General features: G+C 41.4%; 1 long non-coding RNA gene across 1 annotated transcript; it reads left to right on the forward strand.

Annotated features, from left to right (window-relative positions):
• Positions 1–23,459: 23,459 nt before the first annotated feature.
• LOC123141083 (uncharacterized) lies at positions 23,460–26,831 on the forward strand. The gene is made up of 5 exons (XR_006470161.1): positions 23,460–24,062; positions 24,384–24,504; positions 24,576–24,867; positions 25,205–25,502; positions 26,149–26,831. It is a non-coding gene; the product is annotated as an uncharacterized lncRNA (long non-coding RNA).
• Positions 26,832–27,839: the final 1,008 nt, after the last annotated feature.

Consider the following 27,839-nt stretch of genomic DNA (forward strand, 5'->3'; position numbering starts at 1 on the left):
TAGCAAAGTCATAGCAACATCAATCTAAGAACATAGTGGATACTAGGGATCGGGCCCTAAAAAAACTAACTCGATTACATGATGAATCTCATCCAACTCCACACCGACCAACGAGCCTACGAAGGAATTACTCACTCCCGGTGGGGAGCATCATGGAATTGGCGATGGAGATTGGTTGGTGATGACGAAGAACGAAGACGCCCCTCTCCGGAGCCCCAAACGGACTCCGGATCTGCCCTCCCGAGGAAGAACAGGGCTTGGCGGCGGCTCCGTCTCGTGAAACACGATAATTCTTTCTCCCTGGGTTTTTTCTGGAAATATGTGAATTTATAGTATCAGGGGGGTCGTCAGCAGGGCCACCAGGTGGGTACAACCCACCTGGGCGCGCCAGGAGAGGGGGCGCGCCCTGGTGGGTTGTGCCCAGCCAGGGGCCCCTCTCTGGTGGTTGTTGGCTCCAAAATTCCTCTTTTATTCAATAAAAAATCCTCGTAAAGTTTCACTTTATTCCGAGAACTTTTATTCAACTCTGTCAATGACACTATCGTCAGAAGATTAACTCCCAGCTGAGTCAAGTGGTTATGGTACCCAGACATTCTGAGTATGTGTTCACTGACAGAACTATTCTCCTCCATCTTGCAGCTATAGAACCTGTTGGAGACTTTATATCTCTCAACTCGGGCATTTGCTTGAAATATTAACTTCAACTCCTGGAACATCTCATATGCTCCATGACGTTCAAAATGTCTTTGAAGTCCCGATTCTAAGCCGTAAAGCATGGCACACTGAACTATCGAGTAGTCATCAGCGTTGCTCTGCCAGATGTTCATAATGTCTACAGTTGCTCCTACAGCGGGCGTTGCACCTAGCGGTGCTTCCAAGACGTAATTCTTCTGTGCAGTAATGAGGATAATCCTCAAGTTACGGACCTAGTCCATGTAGTTGCTACCATCATCTTTCAACTTAGCTTTCTCTAGGAACGCATTAAAATTCAAAGGAACGGTAGCACGCGCCATTGATCTACAACAACATAGACATGCAAAAACTATCAGGTACTAAGTTCATGATAAATTAAAGTTCAATTAATCATATTACTTAAGAAGTCCCACTTAGATAGACATCCCTCTAATCATCTAAGTGATCACGTGATCCATATCAACTATACCATGTCCGATCATCACGTGAGATGGAGTAGTTTTCAATGGTGAACATCACTATGTTGATCATATCTTCTATATGATTCACACTTGACCTTTCGGTCTCAGTGTTCCGAGACCATATCTGCATATGCTAGGCTCGTCAAGTTTAACCTGAGTATTCTGCTTGTGCAAAACTGTCTTGCACCCGTTGTATATGAATGTAGAGCTTATCACACCTGATCATCACGTGGTGTCTCAGCACGAAGAACTTTTCGCAACGGTGCATACTCAGGGAGAACACTTATACCTTGAAATTTAGTAAGGGGTCATCTTATAAAGCTACTGTCGAACTAAGCAAAATAAGATGTATAAAAGATAAACATCACATGCAATCAAAATATGTGACATGATATGGCCATGGTCATCTTGCGCCTTTGATCTCCATCTCCAAAGTACCGTCATGGTCTCTATTGTTACCGGCATGACACCATGATCTCCATCATCTTGATCTCTATCAATGTGTCGTCACATGATTGTCTCACCAACTATTGCTCTTGCAACTATTGCTATCGCATAGCGATAAAGTAAAGCAATTATTTGGCACTTGCATCTTATGCAATAAAGAGACAACCATAAGGCTTCTGCCAGTTGTTGATAACTTCAACAGAACATGATCATCTTATACAACAACTTATATCTCATCACGTCTTGACCATATCACATCACAACATGCCCTGCAAAAACAAGTTAGACGTCCTCTACTTTGTTGTTGCAAGTTTTACGTGGCTGCTACGGGCTGTGCAAGAACCGTTCTTACCTACGTATCAAAACCACAACGATAGTTCGTCAAGTTAGTGATGTTTCAACCTTCACAAGGACCGGGCGTAGCCACATTCGGTTCAACTAAAGTTGGAGAAACTGACACCCGCCAGCCACCCGTGTGCAAAGCACGTCGGTAGAACCAGTCTCGCGTAAGCGTACGCATAATGTCGGTCCGGGCCGCTTCATCCAACAATACCGCCGAATCAAGGTATGACATGCTGGCAAGCAGTATGACTTGTATCGCCCACAACTCACTTGTGTTCTACTCGTGCATATAACATCTACGCATAAAACCTGGCTCGGATGCCACTGTTGGGGAAGTAGTAATTTCAAAAAAATTCCTACGCACACACAGGATCATGGTGATGCATAGCAACGAGAGGGGAGAGTGTGTCCACGTACCCCCGTAGACAGAAAGCGGAAGCGTTAGCACAACACGGTTGATGTAGTCATACGTCTTCACGATCCGACCGATCCAAGTACCGAACGTACGGCACCTCCGAGTTCAGCACACGTTCAGCTTGATGACGTCCCGCGAACTCCGATCCAGCAGAGCTTCACGGGAGAGTTCCGTCAGCACGGCGGCGTGATGACGGTGATGATGTTGCTAGTGACGCAGGGCTTCGCCTAAGCACCGCTATGATATGATCGAGGTGGAATATGGTGGAGGGGGCACCGCACACGGCTGGGAGAGATCAACCGATCAACTTGTGTGTCTAGAGGTGCCCCCTGTCCCCGTATATAAAGGATGAAGGAGAGGAGGCCGGCCAGCCCCTAGGGCGCGCCAGAAGTGTGGAGTCCTACTAGGACTCCCTAGTCCTAGTAGGATTCCTCCTCTCACATGGAATAGGAAAAAGGTAAGGGAAAAGGAGAAGGAAGGAAGGGGGCGCCGCCCCTTCCTAGTCCAATTCGGACCAGACCATTGGGAGGGGTGCGGCCACCTTTTGAGGCTTTTCTCTCCTTTCCCGTATGGCCCATTAAGGCCTAATACGAATTCCCGTAACTCTCCGGTACTCCGAAAAATACCCGAATCACTCGGAACCTTTCCGGTGTCCGAATATAGTCGTCCAATATATCGATCTTTACGTCTCGACCATTTCGAGACTCCTCGTCATGTCCCCGATCTCATCCGGGACTCCGAACTACCTTCGGTACATCAAATCACATAACTCATAATACAAATCGCCACCGAACATTAAGCGTGCGGACCCTACGGGTTCGAGAACTATGTAGACATGACCGAGACACATCTCCGGTCAATAACCAATAGTGGAACCTGGATGCTCATATTGGCTCCTACATATTCTATGAAGATCTTTATCGGTCAAACCGCATAACAACATACGTTGTTCCCTTTGTCATCGGTATGTTACTTGCCCGAGATTCGATCGTCGGTATCTCAATACCTAGTTCAATCTTGTTACCGGCAAGTCTCTTTACTCGTTCCGTAATACATCATCCCGCAACTAACTCATTAGTTACAATGCTTGCAAGGCTTATAGTGATGTGCATTACCGAGAGGGCCCAGAGATACCACTCCGACAATCGGAGTGACAAATCCTAATCCCGAAATACGCCAACTCAACAAGTACCTTCGAAGACACCTGTAGAGCACCTTTATGATCATCCAGTTACGTTGTGACGTTAGGTAGCACACAAAGTGTTCCTCCGGTAAACGGGAGTTGCATAATCTCATAGTCATAGGAACATGTATAAGTCATGAAGAAAGCAATAGCAACATACTAAACGATCAAGTGCTAAGCTAACGGAATGGGTCAAGTCAATCACATCATTCTCTAATGATGTGATCCCGTTAATCAAATGACAACTCATGTCTATGGCTAGGAAACTCAACCATCTTTGATTCAACGAGCTAGTCAAGTAGAGGCATACTAGTGACACTTTGTTTGTCTATGTATTCACACATGTACTAAGTTTCTGGTTAATACAATTCTAGCATGAATAATAAACATTTATCATGATATAAGGGAATATAAATAATAACTTTATTATTGCCTCTAGGGCATATTTCCTTCAGATGCACCCAACATTAGCTATACACAATGCATAAATCATGACAGTTGTGCTCTACTCAGTTTCTGGCGCTTGTTTTAGAAGGTGGTGACACAACATAAAAGTAAATAGGAAGTCCCTTCGCAGAGGGAAGCAGTGATTTGCAGAGGTGCCAGAGCTCAATTTTTAAAAAAGAGATAAATGATATTTTGAGACATCCACCCTTCTTATTCACTTCACGACCATCAGTTATCAACATCTTCCATGCTAAGCACGCTAGTGGCGGTTCCCAAGCGATAAAAGTGAAGGTTTTGACTCCATTGGGAGTTTTTGTTTGATTATTCAAGAGATGAACTCTTTTTCATTTTTGCAGTTTGGGACTGGGCATTCCAATTACCGCCCATTTTCTCGTGCGATGGCGAGTGAATAAACACTCAACCTGAGAATAACCCGCTTAGCACGGAAGATATCGACCACCTCCTGTCATTCCATGAACGATCCAAGCACACAAAAAGGATAATTTTTAGAAGTTTTTAGAGGTGGCACATGCAAATTTACTTAAGACGGCAGGGTAATACCGTATATAGGTAGGTATGGTGGACTCATCTGGAATAACTTTGGGTTCAAGGTTTTCGATGTACAAGCAGAATTTCAACTTAGTACAGGCGAAGGCTAGCAATTAAGATTGAGAAGCTGCCAGCTAGAGAGCAACAACGATCATAGCAGGCATTATGCATAAGTAACATTGGACACTAGCATGAGTAGGATATGAACACCATGAACATAAATATCATAGAGGCTATGTTGGTTTTGATTCAACTACATGCATAAACATGTGCCAAGTCAAGCCACTCGAACATTCAGAGGAGGATACCATATCATCATACTACATCACAATTATTTTAACGCTATGTTGATATCCAAGATAAATCATTATCAACTCCTAGCTACTTATGCATGGCATGAGAAACTATAATCTCTAATTGTCATTGCAAACATGTTTAATCATAATGGGCTGAAGCCTGGATACTAGGTTAAACATATTTACACAAACAGAACAAGTCGAGTTCATACCAGTTTCTCTTTGCCACGGCCAACTCATCGAATATCATAATTATTGCCTTTCACTTGCATGACCGAATGATATGAAAATAATAATAGTGCAAGAGTGCCATGGACTAATCTGGAATCTGCAAAACATTTTATTCAACAGGAGAAGACAAGGTAAAATGGGCTCTTTATTAGTTCAACAGTTATTCATATGAGAGCCACTCAACATTTTCATCGTGGTCTTCTCCTCGGTAAGACTCGAATAAAAAGAAAAAAAATCAGAGAAACACACTGAAATATTTTTGAAGTTTTTGGTTTTCTTGAACAAGCAAATAAAAGGGAAAAGCAAAAACAAGAAAAACTATTTACACGGGAAATCTCCCAACAAGGAAAAGAAGAACAAGGAAATGTTTTTGGATTTTCTTTTTTGTGCTACTGCTAAGCATGCATAGAAAGTAAATTACTACAACTAATTTTTTGGTTTTTCTAAAGTTTTTCAAACACACAACAAGAAAGCAAGAAAATAAATTTAAGCATGGATGATACAATGAAAAAGTGTGAGCACCGGCAAATAGAATGATATGAGTGAACATGAATATAATGTCGGTGAGAAACACGTACTCCCCCAAGCTTAGGCTTTTGGCTTAACTTGGTAAACAATCAGTAGCCTGGAGGATAGTAGGGATCCTGAGAAGCGGGCATCCACTCATCCCACTGCTGAGGTGCCTGTGCAGCCTCTGCAGCAGCGTGACCGTTCCAGTAGGCGAGGATGTCTGCAGGCATAATCCGGTATCCGCCCCTAGCAACAGAATCAAACAAAGAAGGTGCAGGCAAGGGGATAACATGACGAGTTTCAACGCTATAGACCATGTTATAAGGAATGGCAATATCACGACGATCATGTGCAAGAAAGTGATGGTGATCCATGGCTGCTCGGTCTAGGTAAACCTTGGTCAGGGGGTAATCATGAGGGCATATCTCAACCTCGAAGTGAGCCGCCAACCGAGTAGCAAAAATCCCACCATGTATTTTACCCTGAGATTTATTAAGATGGAGGCGACGAGCCACGATAGCTCCCAAGCTATACATATTGTCGCCCTCAAGTGCACGACGTAAACCAGCAAGGTCTGGTGAACTAAGTGCACCCACCTTATCCCTAGCAAGCAAGCATTTGGTAATAAAAAGTGCAAAGTAACGAACGACAGGAAAATGTAAGCCACCGGCAGTGATGGCTTACACTCTTCTCTCATCACCCACGATCAAAGTGCGACAAAAGGCCTCAAACTCACCTGGCCTAGGCTCAGCCAAGCTCCCATCAGACGGGATCATGCATATGTTGCAAAACTCAGTAAGTGGTATCTGATGGTTTTCAGCATATAAGTCAAAGCTCACTCCAGGAGGATTATTTCTAGGCAGGAAAGTAAAACTTTGAAAAAAATTGTTTGTGAGGATTTGGTGTTCGTCACACTCATCTACGATGAAGTCGGTGAGGCCGGCATTAGCAATAAATTGCATGAACTCCTCATGAATTCCAGCCTCCTGCAGGAACGGGGTGTGCGGCCATTCGCATGGTCGTACCTCCGCCAACCTCCGAGGTTGGAGATCACTGTCAGAAGACTCCCCAATAACACCCTTGGAGTTCTTCTTAGAGCCAAATTTCCTGAAGATATTCATGTCCGCGTACAATTTTTCCTATGAACAAAAATCTGAATTTTTAGTTCAAATTTTTTTCCAACAAAACTTCACAAAGCTAATAGCAACTACTCATAGGGATACATAGAGGCCATAACAAGCATTCAAACTACTTAGAACACTAAGAATTCAACATGCAAGCACATCTACAGCAGCACCAAGAGTAGCTATTTATTCAAAGTATAAACTAAAACAAAAACTAATTGGACAAATGGTGGAGTCACATACCAAGCAACAATCCCCCGAAACAGTTTCGGAAACGGAGCTTCGAGCAAAGGGATCGAAATCCGCGGGTTTGAGCTCAAGAACACGGGAGTGAGAGTAAGAGGATTTTTTTCTCAAGATGAGTGATGATGTGGGCTAAAGAGATAAGTAAGGGGGCCCACGTGGGGACCACAACCCACCAGGGCGCGCCTGGGGGTCCTGGCACGCCCAGGTGGGTTGTGCCCACCTGGTGCACCTCCCTCTGGTATTATTTGCAGCAAAAATTCTTAAATATTCAGAAGAAAAAAATCATATAAAATTTTTAGGGCATTCTGAGAACTTTTATTTTTGGGTCTTTTTTATTGCACGGGAAATTTAGAAAACAGAAAAAACATGGCAATTTATTTTATTTAACTAATAAAAACAGAAAATAAAAAGTAAAGGCAGAAGGTAGTGCTTACTAAATTCATCAACTTCATACCGCTCAAAAATGATTCATTAATAAGGTTGATCAGGTCTTATTAACAACCACTTTCGATTAGCATGAAACCGAAGAACTTTCGTAAATCACTAAGTTACCTCAATGGGGATATGCATCTACCCAACAATAAGCATTTCATATTTCTTTTTGACAGTAGGTAGAGGTATTTGAAAACTTCCAATAGTGATTGTCGGAGATTTTTCAATAACATTAATACCATTCACTTGGAATTGTTTCTTCGGAAAGTGCACCGTATGCTCATTACCATTAATATGAAAAGTGACCTTGCTTTTATTGCAATCAATAACAGCCCCTGCAGTATTCAAGAAGGGTCTACCAAGGATAATCGACATGTTGTCGTCCTCGGGCATCTCAAGTATAACAAAGTCAGTCAAAATAGTAACATTAGCAACAACAACGGGCACATCCTCACAGATACCGATAGGTATGGCAGTTGATTTGTCAGCCATTTGCAAAGATATTTCAGTAGGTGTGAGTTTATTCAAGTCAAGTCTTTTATATAAAGAGAAAGGCATAACACTAACACCAGCTCCTAAATCACAGAAAGCAGTTTTCACATAATTCTTTTTGATAGAGCAAGGTATAGTTGGTATACCCGGATCTCCAAGTTTTTAAGGTACTCCATCTTTGAAAGTATAATTAGCAAGCATAGTGGAGATTTCAGCTTCCAGTATTTTTATCTTATTTGTGATGATGTCTTTCATATACTTTGCATAAGGAGGAATTTTCAAGATATCAGTCAAGCGAGTACGCAAAAAGACTGGCCTCAGCATTTCAGCAAAGCGTTCAAATTCTTCATCATCATTCTTTTTAGTTGACTTGGGTGGAAAAGGCATAGGTTTTTGAACCCACGGTTCTCTTTCTTTACCATGTTTCCTAGCCACAAAGTCTCTTTTATCATACCTTTTATTCTTTGGTTGTGGGTTATCAAGATCAACAGGTGGTTCTATCTCAACATCATTATCTGGTTCATTTTCATTTGGTTGAGTGTCTTCATGAACATCAGCATTATCTTTTTCATTATCACTAGGTGGATGTTCATTACCAGATTGAGTTTCAGCATCAGAGATAGAAGTTTCATTTTCATTATCAGGAGGTTTCTCTATTTCAGGTTCACTAGAAGTATGCAAAGTCCTATCATTTTTCTTCTTCTTTTTCTTTTTAGAAGGACTAGGTGCACTAGTGTTATTTCTTTGTGAATCTTGTTCAATTCTTTTTGGGTGTCCCTCAGGATAAAGTGGTTCCTGAGTCATTTTACCTCCTCTAGTTGCAACTCTAACAGCAAAGTCATGCATATTATTATTAATTTCATCAAGCAATTCTCTTCGTGATTTAGCAACTTGTTCTAACTAGGTTTGAACCATAGAAGCATGTTTTCCAACTCCTCTAACATCATTTGAAATTCTAAATAACAAGTCACTCAAGCGAGCAATCATATCAGAATTATATTTCAATTGTTTCATAACATTTGCATTGAAGTTATCTTGTTTTCTAATGTAGTTTTCAAACTCATAAAGGCATTGACTAGGATGCATATTCTGAGGATCATCATTTTCATTGAACTTCATAAGAGAATGTACCTCTACCACCTTAGGCGGTGGTGGTGTATTAAGCCCATGTATTTCTTCAATAGGAGGTAAATTTTTAACATCCTCAGCTTTAATACCTTTTTCCTTCATAGATTTCTTTGCCTCTTGCATATCCTCGGGACTGAGATATAATATACCCCTGTTCTTCGGAGTGGGTTTAGCCGGTGGTTCAGGAAGAGTCCAATCATCATAAATTTTCAATATATTATTCAATAATTCTTCATCTTGAGCAATAGTTCGTTCCCTGAAAACACAACCAGCACAACTATCTAGGAAGTCCCTAGAAGCATCGGTTAGTCCATTATAGAAGATATCAAGTATTTCATTTTTTTAAGAGGATGATCAGGCAAAGCATTAAGTAACTGGAAAAGCCTCCCCAAGCTTGTGTGAGACTCTCTTCTTTAGTTTGAACAAAGTTAAATATTTCCTGCAGGACAGCTTGTTTCTTATGAGCAGGAAAATATTTTTCAGAGAAGTAATAAATCATATCCTGGGGACTACACACACAACCAGGAGTAAGAGTATTGTACCAAGCTTTAGCATCACCCGTTAATGAGAAAGGAAATAATTTGAGAATAAAGTAATAGCGAGTTTTCTCATCCAGAGTAAAAAGGGTGGCTATATCATTCAACTTAGTAAGATGTGCCACAACAGTTTCAGTTTCATAACCATGGAAAGGATCAGATTCAACCAAAGTAATTAACTCTGGGTCGACTAAGAATTCATAATCCTTATCAGCAATACAGATAGGTGAAGTAGCAAACTTAGGATCACATTTCATTCTAGCATTCAGAGATTTTTCTTTATACTTGCATAGTAATTTCTCTAGATCATCTCTATCATTGCAAGCAAGAATATCTCTAGTTGTTTCTTCACTCATGACATAACTTTCCGGTACCTTAGGCAATTCATATCTAGGAAGGCTAGTTCTAGCAGGTGTTTCAGGAGTTTCAGTGTCAAGCTCATCATCAGATTCAACAACATCATGTTGTATTACTCTAGCAATTTGTTCATCAAGAAATTCACCAAGTGGCACATCATCATTATCAAGCAAGGTACTAGCATCATCATAAGCATTATCCATAGCATAAGTAGCAGCATCAATAACTTGCGACATATTAGAATTGATAGCATGTGGTGGAGTTGCAAGTTTACTCATAACAGAAGGTGAATCTAAAGCAGAACTGGATGGCAGTTCCTTACCTCCCCTCGCCATTGAGGGAAATATCTTAGTCTTTGGATCCTTCAGATTCTTCATAGTGATAATATGATAATAATCCCAAGTGACTCAACAAATATTGCTATGCTCCCCGGCAACAGCGCCATAAAAAGGTCTTGATAAACCACAAGTATAGGGGATCGCAACAGTTAATTTCGAGGGTAGAGTATTCAACCCAAATTTATAGATTCGACACAAGGGGAGCCAAAGAATATTTGAAGGTATTTGCAGCTGAGTTGTCAATTCAACCACACCTGGAGATTAATTATCTGCAGCAAAGTGATCAGTAGCACAGTAATATGATAGTCTTGATAATAATGACAGCAGCAACGGTAACAGTAACAGTGGTAGCAGTCATTTTTAGCAAGTGTAACAGTGATGATAGCAGTAGTAACGCAGCAAGATCAATATAAATAAATACGTAGGCATTGGATCGGTGACTTGTTGGATGATATTCATCATGTAACAGTTATAACCTAGGGCGATACGGCACTAGCTCCAGTTCATCGATATAATGTAGGCATGTTTCCGTAAATAGTCATACATGCTTTATTAAAAGAACTTGCATGACATCTTTGTCCAACCCTCCCATGGCAGCGGGATCCATATTGGAAACTAAGGGATATTAAGGCCTCCTTTTAATAGAGAACCGGAACAAAGCATTAACACATAATGAATACATGAACTCCTCAAACTACGGTCATCACCGGGAGTGGGCCCGGTTGTTGTCACTCCAGGGTTGCCGAATCATAACACGTAGTAGGTGACTATAACTTGCAAAATCGGATCTAAAACATGGATATAATGATGAATTCATAAACGGTTCAGATCTGAGTTCACGGCACCCGGGCCCAAGGTGACAAGCATTAAGCATAGCAAAGTCATAGCGAATCAATCTAAGAACATAGTGGATACTAGGGATCGGGCCCTAATAAAACTAACTCGATTACATGATGAATCTCATCCTACTCCTCACCGACCAGCGAGCCTACGAAGGAATTACTCACTCCCAGTGGGGTGCATCATGGAATTGGCGATGGAGATTGGTTGATGATGACGAAGAACGAAGAACCCCCTCTCCGGAGCCCCAAACGGACTCCAAACCTGCCCTCCCGAGGAAGAACAGGGCTTGGCGGCGGCTCCGTCTCGTGAAACGCGATAATTCTTTCTCCCTAATTTTTTCTGGAAATATGTAAATTTATAGTATCTGGGGGGTCGTCAGCGGGGCCATCAGGTGGGTACAACCCACCTGGGCGTGCCAGGAGAGGGGGGCGCGCCCTGGTGGGTTGTGCCCAGCTAGGGGCCCCTCTCTGATGGTTGTTGGCTCCAAAATTCCTCTTTTATTCCATAAAAAATCCTCGCAAAGTTTCACTTTATTTCGAGGACTCTTATTTCTGCACAAAAACAACACCATGGTAGTTTTGGTGAAAACAGCGTCAGTCCATGGTTAGTTTCATTCAAATCATGCAAATTAGAGTCCAAAACAAAAGGAAAAGCGTGAGAAAAAGTAGATACGTTGGAGATGTATCAAGGCTTCGTGATGAACTATAATATGCACAAAAGACAATCCCGAGCTCTTTGCAATGCTAAAGGCTGCGGAGGTAGAAATCAAGAAGGAGCATCAAGTGTTTATGGTTAACAAGACCACTAGTTTCAAAAAAAGGGAAAAGGGAAGAAGGGGAACTTCAAGAAGAACGGCAAGCAAGTTGCTGCTCAAGTTAAGAAGCCCAAGTCTAGACCTAAGCCTGAAACTGAGTGCTTCTACTACAAAGGGACTGGTCACTGGAAGCGGAACTGCCCCAAGTATTTGGCGGATAAGAAGGATGGCAAAGTGAAAAGTATATTTTATATACATGTTATTGATGTGTACCTTACTAATGCTCGTAGTAGCGCCTGGGTATTTGATACTGGTTCTGTTGCTCATATTTGCAACTTGAAACAGGGGCTACGGATTAAACGAAGATTGGCTAAGGACGAGGTGACGATGCGTGTGGGAAATGGTTCCAAAGTCGATGTGATTGCCCTCGGCACGCTACCTCTACATCTACCGTCGGGATTAGTTTTAGACCTGAATAATTATTATTTGGTGCCAGCGTTAAGCATGAACATTATACCTGGATCTTGTTTGATGCGAGACGGTTATTCATTTAAATCAGAGAATAATGGTTGTTCTTTTTATATGAGTAATATCTTTTATGGTCATGCACCCTTGATGAGTGGTCTATTTTTATCGAATCTCGATTGTAGTGATACACATATTCATAATACTGAAGCCAAAAGATGCAAAGTTAATAATGATAGTGCAACTTATTTGTGGCACTGTTGTTTATGTCATATTGGTGTAAAGCGCATGAGGAAACTCCATGCTGATGGACTTTTGGAATCACTTGATTATGAATCACTTGATACTTGCGAACCATGCCTCGTGGGCAAGATGACTAAGACTCCGTTCTCCGGAACAATGGAGCGAGCAACTGACTTATGGAAATAATACATACTGATGTATGCGGTCCGATGAGTGTTGAGGCTCGCGGCGGGTATCGTTATTTTCTGACCTTCACAGATGATTTGAGCATATATGGGTATATCTACTTAATGAAACATAAGTCTGAAACATTTGAAAAGTTCAAAGAATTTTAGAGTGAAGTAGAAAACCATCGTAACAAGAAAATAAAGTTTCTACTATCTGGTCGTGGAGGTGAATATTTAAATTATGAGTTTGGTCTTCATTTGAAACAATGTGGAATATTTTCGCAACTCACGCCACCTGAAACACCACGGCGTAATGGTGTGTCCAAACGTCATAACCGTACTTTATTAGATATGGTGCGGTCTATGATGTCTCTTACTGATTTACCGCTATCGTTTTGGGGTTATGCTTTGGAGACAGCTGCATTCATGTTAAATAGGGCACCATCTAAATCCGTTGAGACGACACCATATGAACTGTGGTTTGGTAAGAAACCTAAGCTGTCGTTTCTTAAAGTTTGTGGCTGCGATGCTTATGTGAAAAATCTTCAACCTGATAAGCTCGAACCCAAATTGGAGAAATGTGTCTTCATAGGATACCCAAAGGAAATTGTTGGGTACACCTTCTATCACATATCCGAAGGCAAGATATTCGTTGCTAAAAATGGATCCTTTCTAGAGAAGGAGTTTCTCTCGAAAGAAGTGAGCGGGAGGAAAGTAGAACTTGATGAGGTAATTGTACCTTCTCCCGATTTGGAAAGTAGTTCATCACAGAAATCAGTTCAAGTGATGCATACACCAATTAGTGAGGAAGTTAATGATGATGATCATGAAATTTCAGATCAAGTTACTACCGAACCTCGTACGTCAACCAGAGTACGATCCGCACCATAGTGGTACGGTAATCCTGTTTTGGAAGTCATGTTACTAGACCATGACGAACCTACGAACTATGAGGAAGAGATGATGAGGCCAGATTCCGCGAAATGGTTTGAGGCCATGAAATCTGAGATGGGATCCATGTATGAGAACAAAGTATGGACTTTGGTTGACTTGCCCGAGGATCGACAAGCCATAGAGAATAAATGGATCTTCAAGAAGAAGACTGACGCTAACAGTATTGTTACTGTCCACAGAGCTCGACTTGTTGCGAAAGGTTTTCGACAAGTTCAAGGAGTTGACTACGATGAGACCTTCTCACCCATAGCGATGCTTAAGTCTGTCTGAATCATGTTAGCAATTGCCGCATTTTATGATTATGAAATTTGGCAAATGGATGTCAAAACTGCATTCCTTAATCGATTTCTTAAAGAAGAGTTGTATATGATGCAACTAGAAGGTTTTGTCGATCCTAAAGGTGCTAACAAAGTGTGCAAGCTCCAGCGGTCCATTTATGGACTAGTGCAAGCCTCTCGGAGTTGGAATATACGCTTTGATAGTGCGATCAAAGCATATGGTTTTATACAGACTTTTGGATTAGTCTGTATTTACAAGAAAGTGAGTGGGAGCTCTGTAGCATTTCTAATATTATATGTGGATGATATATTGTTGATTGGAAATAATACAGAATTTCTGGATAGCATAAAAGGATACTTGAATAAGAATTTTTCAATGGAAGACCTCGGTGAAGTTGCTTATATATTGGGCATCAAAATCTATAGAGATAGATCGAGACGTTTAATTGGACTTTCACAAAGCACATACCTTGATAAAATTTTGAAGAAGTTCAAAATGGATCACTCAAAGAAAGGGTTCTTGCCTGTGTTACAAGGTGTGAAGTTGAGTCAGACTCAATGCCCGACCACTGCAGAAGATAGAGAGAAAATGAAAGTCATTCCCTATGCCTCAGCCATAGGTTCTATCATGTATGCAATGTTGCGTACCAGACCTGATGTGTGCCTTGCTATAAGTATAGCAGGGAGGTACCAAAGTAATCCAGGAGTGGATCACTGGACAGCGGTCAAGAACATCCTGAAATACCTGAAAAGGACTAAGGATATGTTTCTCGTTTATGGAGGTGACAAAGAGGTCGTTGTAAATGGTTACGTCGATGCAAGCTTTGACACTGATCCGGATGACTCTAAGTCACAAACCGGATACGTATTTATATTGAATGGTGGAGCTGTTAGTTGGTGCAGTTCCAAGCAGAGCGTCGTGGCATGATCTACATGTGAAGCGGAGTACATAGCTGCTTCAGAAGCAGCAAATGAAGGAGTCTGGATGAAGGAGTTCATATCCAATCTAGGTGTAATACCTAGTGCATTGGGTCCAATGAAAATCTTTCGTGACAATACTGGAGCAATTGCCTTGGCGAAGGAATGCAGATTTCATAAGAGAACCAAGCACATCAAGAGACGCTTCAATTCCATCCATGATCTAGTCAAGGAGGGAGACATAGAAGTTTGCAAAATACATACGGATCTAAATGTTGTAGACCCGTTGACTAAGCCTCTTCCACGAGCAAAACATGATCAGCACCAAGACTCCATGGGTGTTATAATAATTACTATGTAATCTAGATTATTGACTCTAGTGCAACTGGGAGACTGAAGGAAATATGCCCTAGAGGCAATAATAAAGTTATTATTTATTTCCTCATATCATGATAAATGTTTATTATTCATGCTAGAATTGTATTAATCGAAAACTTAGTACATGTGTGAATACATGGACAAATAGAGTGTCCCTAGTATGCCTCTACTTGACTAGCTCGTTCATCAAAGATGGTTAAGTTTCCTAACCATAGACATGTGTTGCCATTTGATGAACATGATCACATCATTAGGATAATGATGTGATGGACAAGACCCATCCGTTAGCTTAGCATAATGATCGTTCAGTTTTATTGCTATTGCTTTCTTCATGACTTATACACGTTCCTCTGACTATGTGATTATGCAGCTCCCGAATACCGGAGGAACACCTTGTGTGCTATCAAACGACAAAACGTAATTGGGTGATTATAAAGATGCTCTACAGGTGTCTCCGAGGGTGTTTGTTGAGTCGGCATAGATCAAGATTAGGATTTGTCACTCCGTGTATCGAAGAGGTATCTCTGGGCCCTCTCGGTAATGCTCATCACTATAAGCCTTTCAAGCAATGTGATTAATGAGTTAGTTGCAGGATGATGCATTACGGAACGAGTAAAGAGACTTGCCGGTAACGAGATTGAACTAGGCATGGGGATACTGACGATCGAATCTCGGGCAAGTAACTTATCGATGACAAAAGGAATGACGTATGTTGTTATGCGGTTTGACCGATAAAGATCTTCGTAGAATATGTAGGAACCAATATGAGCATCTAGGTTCCGCTATTGATTATCGACCGAAAATGTGTCTTGGTCATGTCTACATAGTTCTCGAATCCGTAGGGTCCGCACGCTTAACGTTAGGGCCGTCCAAGAGCCTGTGCGGGCTGTGCGACCGCACAGGGCCCGCAATTGCAAGGGCCCCTGATTTTGGGCTGATGTGTAGTATATTTTTCGTTTTGGGCTGTTTTTCACAGCTAGCACGGGCCCATGTGGCTCTCCCGAACTGGGCCTGTTCCTCAATTTCCCGAATGAGCCTTTCCGAGTCCGATCCACACAGCGTGCGTCTCCCGATCGATTCGTTTGCTGCCCGGAGGCACAACCCATAGCAGTGCTCGCATGAAGAATTTCCTTATGGTACAGCAAGCCGTCTGCGCACGGCATCGGAAGAAGGTGCCTTCTCTGATGCTCAAACTTTATATCGCTCCGTCTTCAACTCTGTTGGATGGCAGTTCATTGTTGAAATTATGTAGCGTTTTGGTTTTCGGAACAATCGGATTCGATGCACAGCTCTGGTCATCTCTTCTTCTATTATAAGGGTCATGGTGATTGGCGCATAGACGTTTGGGTGATTCAATCTGGCAGGCATCTTCGAGAGGTTGCTAAATGCCAAGGTTCGGCTGGAGGGCGTCCAGTTATGACGGACTGCTAGTTTTACTTCGCTATGACACCTATCCTGTAAGTACTTTTTCCTATTCTTAAATCTTAATATAATGACGCGCAAAACTTGTTCTGAAAAAGAAAACCCACACAAGTAGAAACAGCTATGGCCGATAGCACGGTGAGGGCATCAGCGATCTGTCCACCAGATGCTCTAAAACCTAATCCCTATTTAATTTAGACTAATTTTGTCCGTTGAATAATTATATCAGTGAGTATAGTGTGTGCATATGCATCAGTCCATAAATCAAATTATTTAGGGAAGATATATAGTAGGATAGTTGATCATGTTGTCACACATCAAGATTTCAAGATAGTTGCTCGTTTAAAATCCAGGTTCAGTCTTTCTTTTAGCATCTCGGTAAGCCTATAATTCATGTAGTGTTTGAATTTATTCATTTTCTATTACAAAACAAATATATTCTAGAAATTTCAGGGCCTCAATTTACATTTCGCACCGGGCCCCCGAATTTCTGGAGACGGCCATGTTAACGTTCGATGACGATTTGTATTATTAGTAATGTGATTTGATGACCGGAGTTTTTGGAGTTCCGGATGAGATCACGGACATGACGAGGAGTCTCAAAATGGTCGAGAGATAAAGATTGATATATTTTGATATATTGGAAGGTTATATTCAGACACTGGAATGGTTCCGGAGTGATTGATTATTTTTCGGAGTACCGGGAGGTTACCGGAAACCCCCGGGAAAGTATTGGGCCTTAGTGGGGTTTAGTGGAGAAGAGGAGGCAGGCCAAGGGGAGGCCCCCCCCCCATGGAGCCCGAATTGGACTAGGGGAGGGGGCGGCGCCCCCCTTGCCCTTTCCTACTCCCTCTCTCTTTCGCTCTTTCCCTCTCTCCTACTCCGGAAAGGAAAGGAGAATCCTACTAGGACTTGGGAGTCCTAGTAGGACTCCTCACACTTGGCGCGCCCCTAGGGGGCCGGCCTCTCTCCCTCCCTCCTTTAGATACGGAGGCCGGGGGGCACCCCAAAGCACAGCAGACACTCTCTTAGCCGTGTGCGGTGTCCCCCTGCACAGTTTAACACCTCGGTCATATCGTCGTAGTGCTTAGGCGAAGCCCTGCGCCGATAACTTCATCATCACCGTCACCACGCCGTCATGCTGACGAAACTCTCCCTCATCCTCAACTGGACCAAGAGCTCGAGGGACATCATCGTGCTGAACGTGTGCTGAACACGGAGGTGCCGTACGTTCGGTGCTTGGATCAGTTGGATCGTGAAGACGTCCGGCTACATCAACCGCGTTACTAAACGCTTCCGCTTTCGGTCTACGAGGGTACATGGACACACTCTCCCCACTCGTTGTTATGCTTCTCCTAGATAGATCTTGCGTAATCGTAGGAATTTTTTTGAATTACTACGTTCCCAACAAATGAAGCATTTAAAAAAATGTTCAATGTGTACAGAAAAATATTTCTCATTCATACGAAAAGGTATAAAAAAATACAATGTCCGTGAAAAAAGTTGATCATGTAACTAAAAAATGTTAATCAAGCATTTGGAAAATGTTAAACGTGTATAAATAATGTTGATCTTGTATTAAAACATATTAATTTGATATTTGATAAATGTTAATCAAGCATTTTAAAAAAGGTTAAATTTGTATAGAAAAAATATATCTCATGTATTCAAAAAATGTTAATCTGGTATTTGGAAAATGTTAATCAAGCATTTGAAAATATTATAATGTGTATAAAAAATGTTAAGCGAAGCATTTGCGAAAATGTTAAACATGTTTTTGAAAACAAAATTAAGCAAGCATTTGAAAAACATAGATATGTTTAAAAAATGATGACAATGGATTCGAAATTAGCCTTATATTGAAAAAATGTTAAATGTGTATTAGAAAAATGTATTAGCTATGTACCAAAATGTGTATAAAAAAGTGAAACCTGATAGAAAAGAAAAAAACCGCGATGAAAAACGAGAAAGAAAGAAAGAAACTAAAGAAAAACGTACAAAGGAAAGAAAAGGAAAAAAGCCAATGAAAAGCGAGAAAGAAACAAAGAAAAGCAAAGAAAAAGAAAGAAAAAAGAAACCCAATGAAAATAGAGAAATAAATGAAGAAAAACTGGTGTAAAATACAAAAAATGAAGAAAACCCAGAAAAACAAGGGAAAACCGGCTTTTATACCCTAAAATAAGTCACGCTCTACTATTATATCAGAAAGCCAGTAGTGGCTTGCAGCGCCGGTTAGCACCAGGAGACTAGAGATCGATTCTTCTTTGTTTTATTTAACTATTTCTTTTAATATAATCTCTCCTTCTATACCTATACCTATACTAATAAAAAGGCTATTGCTTCTTACCACCGTAATTTGGTCCGTTTTTGGTTCCACCGTCACGTTTCCATTGTCCATATGGTTCGTACGTCGTTCGAGCAGAGGAAAATTTATCCAGCTAACATGGGCCTCAGCCCATCAAACAAATCTGGCAAACAACGATGCGAACACTCAACCTGGCTGACATTGAATTGAAAAGGGGGCGTACAACCCAGCTAACCAATAATCGTGTGCAAAAGAGAACATCTGACCATCTACTATTACATAATCCCACCTCGCTCCTTTACACTCAAATAAACCGATTTAAATATGTCTGGGAGTTGAAATCCATAAACCGGCTGGGATCAGGCAAGGGTGGGCAAAGGATTAAAACTTAGGAAGCCTGATTTGAAATCTCGAAAGGAGGAAGATGGATGGATGGATGATAATGAGAAAAAAGATATCACCGATGATGAGCAGGCAACGCCTGCGGTGGAGGAGGTGGGCGCAGCCGGCAGAGGCGAAACGGGAGGAATAAAAGGGGAAAGGAGAGATTTTAAAAAAAGTTCCCTTGCATTTAAAAATGTATGTATTGTTTTTCAAAAGGAGTTTATGTATTGAAATATTGTCCACATTTTTCCCCACAAAAATCATCCTTTTTCAAAATGTGTTCATGTAATCGTAAAAGTGTTTGCAAGTTAAAAAATGTTTGTATTTTAAAAAGGTTATGTGGCTCAAGTAAATTTTCGTGTGTTCTAAAAAAGTGTGTTTATGCATTCTGAAGAAAATACTATTAAAAGCGAGTTGGATTATGAGGGATGGTGTATGGAATAGGTGCAGGGGTAGCTCATGTAGGGCGGCCCTTAGGTCAAGCTCGACTAGATTAGTTTTAAAAGTTATAAATATTCATTTGCGTTGGCGCGCTTCAGTGATAAGTTTGTCGTGCGGTGGCCAAGATTAATGGGGATTTTTTCCCCTTACCCACATGTGAGCCCCAAATCCTGATTAATTTTTCTTTATGAACAGCTAATTGGAGCTGTCGAACAACACGGATTAATTTGTTTCTTGATCCATCCTGTGTGAGATTAATGCTTATTGCTTTTTCACATGTTTTCTCTTCACATCGAATGTGATATGCATATGTTGGCCTATGGTATTTGCTCACACATATTGACAAGTACTACATTATTTCTGTTATTAATCTACAAGTTTTTGGCATAAAATGAAACCGCTTAGTTAGCCAAGGAAGCCTGCAACTATGTGGAGTACCCTAAGCCTCTTGCCAAGGTCATGATTCGGCTCCAAAATTCATTGCATGTTTGTGTCTGATGTGATCGAAAATTCATCAATAGCACGGTTTGTGTTCTGTCAGATTCTTTTAGCCGGTGTCCAGTAAGATGAAGAGTACCGTTTATGTCTGGAGAGAGGGACATGACCACATCTGGATGGCATCCAGGCAGTCTTGCCTGATCACGACGAGATGGTCTCTTCTTGGACTTCAATCAACGTTTACCAGAACACAAACGATCCACCAAAATACAAAAGATACATGTTTTGCTTGTTGGTACCAAGTTGGTATACTTGCTGCTCCGACTACTCTAGATTGATGAGAATGCTATATTACTTATTGATATTGTTCTAATTTAAATATGAGTGCGAAGTAATTATATGAAACTAGCATGGTTGGCCTATATCAATTGATTTGGGATAATGGCATGTATCTCGAACTAAGCTCAGTCAATTCATTGTTCTTCACCTAGATCAATTGATTTGGGATCATGTCTCATGTCTCGAACTAAGTCCAAAAATCTGCCCTCAAAATATACCGTTTTTGTTATCAGTGGCCTGAGTCCCGCAACCGAGTTTATCAATCGGGTAAACCACTAATCATAGCAACTAACATTTGCTCCGTATCAAAGCACATGTAATGATTATAATCCATTCAATGAAAGAAGATTTCAAATCATGCATCATGAATGATGAATCTTGTCATTTAATATGGATCGACCGCCGCAAGCCTATGTAGCGCTCGACAAGAAATTTTCCAATTACTCACACCAATATACTGATCTAGATACCGTCAACAATCTAGACATTCTCTTTCATCTGATTGTTTCATTGGCCACACACCAAGATCTATGCCATATGTGGATCTGAACCAGATGTTGCCAAGTTTGGCATCACCATGACGAGGTCATCGGAATGTTGTTCCTAAGTAAAAAATTTGTGTCATTTTTTTAATCATTTTGTTAGCATCATCCTTACAAGTTTAGACCAGCGAGCCTCCGAAGCTTCGTCTTTCACCTTTTTCCTCACCCCGTCATTTCATACAAACTGTTGCAACGTTATATATTTTTTCTACACTCCCGTTGCAACGCACGGGCATTTGTGCTAGTCTTTCCCTAATAATAAAGCACGGATTGACTTTGTCGGGTTCACCGTCACAATACGCTTTTTTCCGTAATTTTACGCTTTCAGTTTGCACAAGCCGCTAACGAGGTGGTACTAAAATAACGTACATGTCCGGTTTTTCTTTCTAGCACGTTCATGGGCCAGATGGGTCGAGCTGGGCCTGCCTTTCTTTTCCCTTGTTCATTGGAAGAATTGATCAGCGAAACAAAAATTGATCTCAATTGGAGTTCGATCCCAAGAAGCTCCGATTCGGTGAAGAAGGCAAGAACCTACTGAGACACGCACAGCTTTGCAACTCAACTGGGTTCACCGTGGAATAGTCCCACCTCGATTCTTTACTCCAAGTTTCATTAGTTTATACTAGTCTTTCCCTAATAATAAAGCACGGATTGACTTTGTCAGGTTCACCGTCACAATACGCTTCTTCCCGTGAATTTACGCTTTCAGTTTGATTTTAAAACATATACACAAGGTGATACTAATTCGGGGAATAATAAAGCACGTGGTCCGTCTTCGTTTCATGTTTCATATGTAGTCCGTCGTATGTCACCGAGTCTGGCCAAAAGAACAAACCAGGCCGTCGTATGGCCCAATGAATCCGGCCCACGGGAGGCAAAAATTCTGCTCGCGAGGGGTATCGAACTAATACCTTCAGTATCTCTACGTAATGTCATGACCAACAGAGCAAGTCCTGATTCATGCAAAATTGAAGGTTGACTCATATATAGTCCCATCTCGCTCCTTTATATCTAATCTATCTGATTTATATACGTTTTTATTTTTCTGGGCATCAAGAATCCTTCTTGAAAATCATGAGATATAAACGAGGAAGGAAAGAGATTCTAATTACATGTGAAGAAAAGAGGTGCTAATTATATCAGAAAAAAAGGAAAGAGGGCTAACGCTTTCCATAGGTGAGGGGGTGGGCTATTAAACGGATGCTTGCAGACATGACAGAAACAAGGAGGAAATGATGCGCTACTTGAGGTCAATTTGTGCGTACGGACACGCCTCTGCAGCCCAAAAATAAAAGACTTTAAATCAAAATCATGGTGATAAAAAAGGAGGAGAAGAATGTGCTTCATCTTTACTGGTCCAAATTTCAGGTAATGACAACAAGTCGTTATAGTCTGTCTTTTCAATACAGTACTACTCTCATGTTCTTTCGAGTGCAAACCCACTAACAACTGAGCTGACTACACATAACACCGAAGGTATCACCATTGGCATCCACTGTCGTGTGCATTCCTCTCCTCCTTACCTGGGTGCCGTGGCGTGGCAGAAACCTTCTTCGTGTGTCTTTCACCAACGCACGAGGAGGACTTGGATCAATTTGATTCAGGCACATGGGATGAAGGCAGGGAAACATGACGCAGCCATGCTGCACCAACCAACTGGATGCTGGTAAGTTCATGTCGTGTGAAGGGAACATATGGTTGATCTGCTTTCTATAGTTTACTTACACTGAGTAGCTGGAAATATAATTAAGCACGAAGAATATTATAACCGTTCTTTTAGTTGGGTTGTTGGCTATAGGAGGGCTAGCCAGATTTGTTTGTCCGTATTAAAAGCTCATCATGGGCTCGCTTCCTGAAGGGAGCCGGGAGACCTAACCCTAGCCGCCGCCCCCGCGCCATCTCCTCCTCCTCGCGCAATTACAGCGCCGTCGCGCCGCCGGCCACGCCCAACCCCTCGCCATCCTCACTTCCACCCCTACAACCTACGGTCTAAGCCTGGTAGGACCCTAGCTCCTACCAGTTTGCATTTTTCTCATTTTTACCCGTTGCAACACACGGGCTTTTTGCTAGTATATAATAATAAAGCACGGATTGACTTCATGGGTTCATCGTCACAATGCGCTTTCTTCCTATGTCATAATACGTTTCTTCTTGTCCGTCTTTTCTTGATTTCGATATTTTTCTTAATATCCGAGGTGGTACTATCTATTTCTTCAACGGTGCGTTTCTTTACCTAAATGGCCATCGCTTTTGTCCCTAGAACTTCACTAAAAATTACCCACCATGCCATCCATGAGTTAAAAAAACGATTCGTTAAAAGATAATCGGAAAAAAAGCGAACGCACGCATCTTTCTATTTCCTCTGTTCCTCAACTGGAAGTGCCCATAGACCCCGATTCATCCTCCTGGCTCCTGCTCCACCCAGCGCCGCCACCCACTCCATCTCCGGCCGCCGGAGCTCATCCTCTCTCCCGGACGGGCGAACTGCTGCTCTCCTTATCTTTCCTACCCGTCTCCCCTGACACGCCCCCAACTCGCTCTTGCTGTAGCCCTAGCTCGCACCGCCACCGCACGCCCCGCCGATCCAATAATCGGAAACCACGCCCAGGAGCTCATCCTGTGCCGCTTCTGAACCGCCTGGTTGCCGTTGCACCGATTCCCCCATCCCTCTGCCATGCCTCTGCTATCACCGTGACTCCCGCTGGCGAGGCTCCGCTCACGCCGCTGCTTTCCTCGACGGCCCCTCCCCGCCACTGCAGCGCGATGGATATCGTTACCAACATGTTGACGAACTCCTTGATCAATCTATGATCCTGAAGGACTCGCTTGGCTACCAGATATATTGCAACATGGCTTTCTCTGTTCAATTGTTGTGGCTGTCTTTGTCTTCCTTCTAACGGAGGTGTCCTCACCTGAACTCCAAGGAAACCAAGTTACTTGGTGTGATGGAGACCAATACATCAAGTAGGAAAGATAAAACTATGAAACAACATGTTTCTGCTTTGTGTTTTCTGATTTGTTCACACACTGTTTAATAGTTCCCATGAAAAATGTTTACTGAAATCTTTGTAAGTTTGGACCAATGAATTGCTTTTGTTGGAAATCTTATGAATTCAAGCATATGTATTGGTAGTTTTTATCTCTATGCTTTTGCCTTCTGTACATGCTGACTTGCAAACAGCTCAACATAGTATTAGTAAATCATTTTATATTGTCAGTTATGCTTCTCTTTATATATAATACTATTCGAAGGACATCTGGCTGAGTTCTAATAAAAATCTTCAGGTTTGTATGATGGGATCGTCTTCAGAAAAGAAGATTTGTGTTGACTACTGACAAGGACAGCCACTATGATAGCTACTATTCGAAGCCCATGTTTCATTATGCAGTCATGCAGGTCACAAAGGTAATGACGTTATATTTGATTACTAATAAATGCAGGCAAGTAAAATAATGACGCTGGCATCATGTCTCTAGGGTAATGTAATCAGTTTCTTCGCACAGTTGCTCATTGTCCAATTGATTGGTCAGAACAAATGTACAAGGCACTGCAGGTGGAGACTCCAAAACATTGATGTTTGTTCAAATTAGCCCAAGGAAACTCTCTGCTCGCTGAACTTTGCAAGCAGAGTGAGAGGTCAATTTCTGCAATTTATTGTCTAGATAGAAGGGACATGGGAGGTTGAGGTGAAACTGGTGAGCAGCAGCAGCGCTTCCTTGATTGCATGTACGACCGACAGGAGAAGGGAAAAGTGCAGGGAGCTTGGAGGTGAGATACCGTGGGTTTTGTTTCACATATTGCACTTTAATCAATGGACGATCATGAACTGTTATTCAATACTCTGCTAGACGTAACTATGAGAGGACTTGGGGTACAACCATCTTAATCGGACGCTCGATTGCCTTGGCTGCCCTCTCACAACTCTCTGGAGTTAGTTAACAATATGCTGCTGCTTTTTCTTGCCTTTGCTGCTGCTATGCTCTTTCTTGTGGTACTATCTAAGCTTTGTTTAACTGTCGCCACATTTTAGTCAATCGTGCATGCATGCAGGCCGGCATGGTATATGAGTTTTTTTTCTGGATAACTAATTGTAGTACCATTGTAGGTTTATTTTACAAGGAAGAAAGGAGAGCAATGCTGTTTTAGTTGTTGTCAGTGACGAGTTGAGAGTTTTTATCCCAGCAATATTTGTACCAAGTTTTGCAAACTTACTTCCATCAAGTCATGCTGGACATGAACTCCACATGAATCACCCTCCTTTGCAACATAAAAAAGCATCGAGCCCCTCTACGGAAGCCACGCCTGAATTGCAAATTCTGGTGCGAAATTATCTCACTGGAAGGCTCCAATCTTGCCATTCTACCAACTTCGCTGGGACGCCGACCACCCACGCTTCACCTGAGGTACGCTGTTGTACATTCTGCACCACCGGGATCACATGCCAAGATAAAAGCGACATGTCTGTTATGTTTCATAATCTTTTTGAAATTAAAATTTGAAAAGAGCATGAGTTTTGATAGGATTTGGTATATCCTTCAGTTGCTTATTGTAACCTGTGCCTTCTGGTAGATTGATGTAGATACAATCATACTGCTAATTTCCTGTAATTTCGTCATCTCAAAGTTGTTTATCCATTTGGTTGGCTGTAATCTGTTATACGCCTGACACATGATTGAGAATTAACTTCCCTGAAGATCTGGTTAACCTCAAACCTCTTTTCCAAATATTAATGAGCTGTTGTTTCTGGAAAATTTCATCAACGCTCCAGAAAAATGTATGATGTACCTTTACTTTGGAGCATTAGTATTTAAACTCCAGAATTGGACTATTAGTCTGCAAACTCCAGAAAGTTTCTGTGGTCCTCATACATACATCATGAAGTTGGTAACTATTGTGGCATTTACATTCAGATTCGACAGGAATAGAAACTGAACCTATTAAATAGTTATGTTAAGCTAGATGGGTTATAACTCTTTATGCTTTCATTTCCGAATTATTGTTTGAACAATCTGATGAGATGTTTAATGTCTATTTTTTATTGTGTTGCAGAAAATGAACCACAACGATGAATGAACCACTATTGAGGATTTTGATAATCGGCCTTTAAAAAATACATTCTGAATCATGTGTTTCCAATTCAGATAAACTGATAGATGGTGATGAAGATCCATCACCAACTATCTCAACATCATCTCCGGTTTCTGAAGTTCTGAAATGATTGGTCAGAACCAGATAGACACATAAACCTCCGTCACCAACCATCTCGACATTATCTCTGTTTTGTGAATTGATGAATAAAGGAAAAGTTTCATTAGATTCTAATCTGCACCTTGCTTAAATCCTACTCCCTCCGCCCCAAAATAAGTGCCATTGAGTTGGTACTTTTCTGAAATAATCTTCTCGAGATTTCATGCTAACATGTGGCTTCGTCAGTAGATTATGTCAGGAAATCAAAGTCAGTTTCCTCATTGTGGAATTACTTCTTATTTGCAACTGATTGGTGTTGGACCGGATTATACATGCTCCTCTATGTGCTCTACTTATGGAAAATTGTACATGGAAATACATAGATTGGAATTGAGATTTGGAGCAATTTGGTTGGTTTTGCTTTGTACTGATGCTGCCATTATTTGTGTGGTGATGCCATTATTGTACAGAGGAAAGGTACAGTGAGAGAGATGGATAGAAATTGCTAGCTATTTTTGTTGCAATTATTTGTTGTCGAAGCTTATTATTTATTTGTTGTTGTTGCAGTTGTTGTGATGGAAAGTTAACAATACTTTTTATTATTTCAAAGCAATGTCAGATTTAATAATTTGAACTAGACTGGACTACAGCATGTTCATGTAGACTCTGAACATGATTAACATGATCATGCAATTTTTAGTGACTAAAACAGGTTGCTGAGGTATTTTTACTCCCGTTGCAACGCACGGGCATTTGTGCTAGTGTGTTCTAATGGGCCGGCCCGGTACTGTATCCGCTTCAGCGAGAGATCCTTCTATGTACGGCTTATATGTTCCGGCGGGTGACCCACCATATACACGAAAGTGGGTATGATTTGCCAAAGATTTATACTAACCTTTATACGTTTAGTGGGTTGCCTCCATTAACCCAAAAGGAATTTAAAAAATTTCTCCATTATTAGATTTGACAACCAAACAGATAATTCTAGATGGTTGCTGACAAGTGATAGAGAAATTTTTATCGTGTTTGACAGGGCACACACACAAACAGTCGTGGAATTAGGATCATGCATTCTATAATGGTTGGACAACCAGTTCTGACCATGGGAATTGCATAACCGAATATTTCCACACACCTGAAGTCAACCGAGTAATGATTATTCTTGGTGTGGACTGGATATTACATGATGATAAATCCAATAAATTGTATACTAAGGCATACTGTAGTCTAGTGATGGAAAGGGGCTGATGCCTATTCTTTTTTTAACTACTGACTTGGCTTGCGTACCGAGCGATCCACACACCTGAACCATCTCCAAACCTGTAGATGGAGCTGGGAGCTTTCATGTAGCAAGGCAAGGATAGAAGCATAGAGACCCTACTCCTCCTGAAGTTGCAAGCCAGATAAATATTGCATGCACATACTTTATTCTTGATGCCTCTCAAGCCCAGGTGGTTATAGCTAAATTGGAAGCAGGATCGTCAAGGGGACACTAGACTACGATCCACCGCGACGATCGAGCTTTGTATATTAGTACTCTGTCCTAGGGATGC

This window comes from Triticum aestivum, chromosome 6D, assembly GCF_018294505.1.
Source record: "Triticum aestivum cultivar Chinese Spring chromosome 6D, IWGSC CS RefSeq v2.1, whole genome shotgun sequence".
NCBI classification, from domain to species: domain Eukaryota; kingdom Viridiplantae; phylum Streptophyta; class Magnoliopsida; order Poales; family Poaceae; genus Triticum; species Triticum aestivum.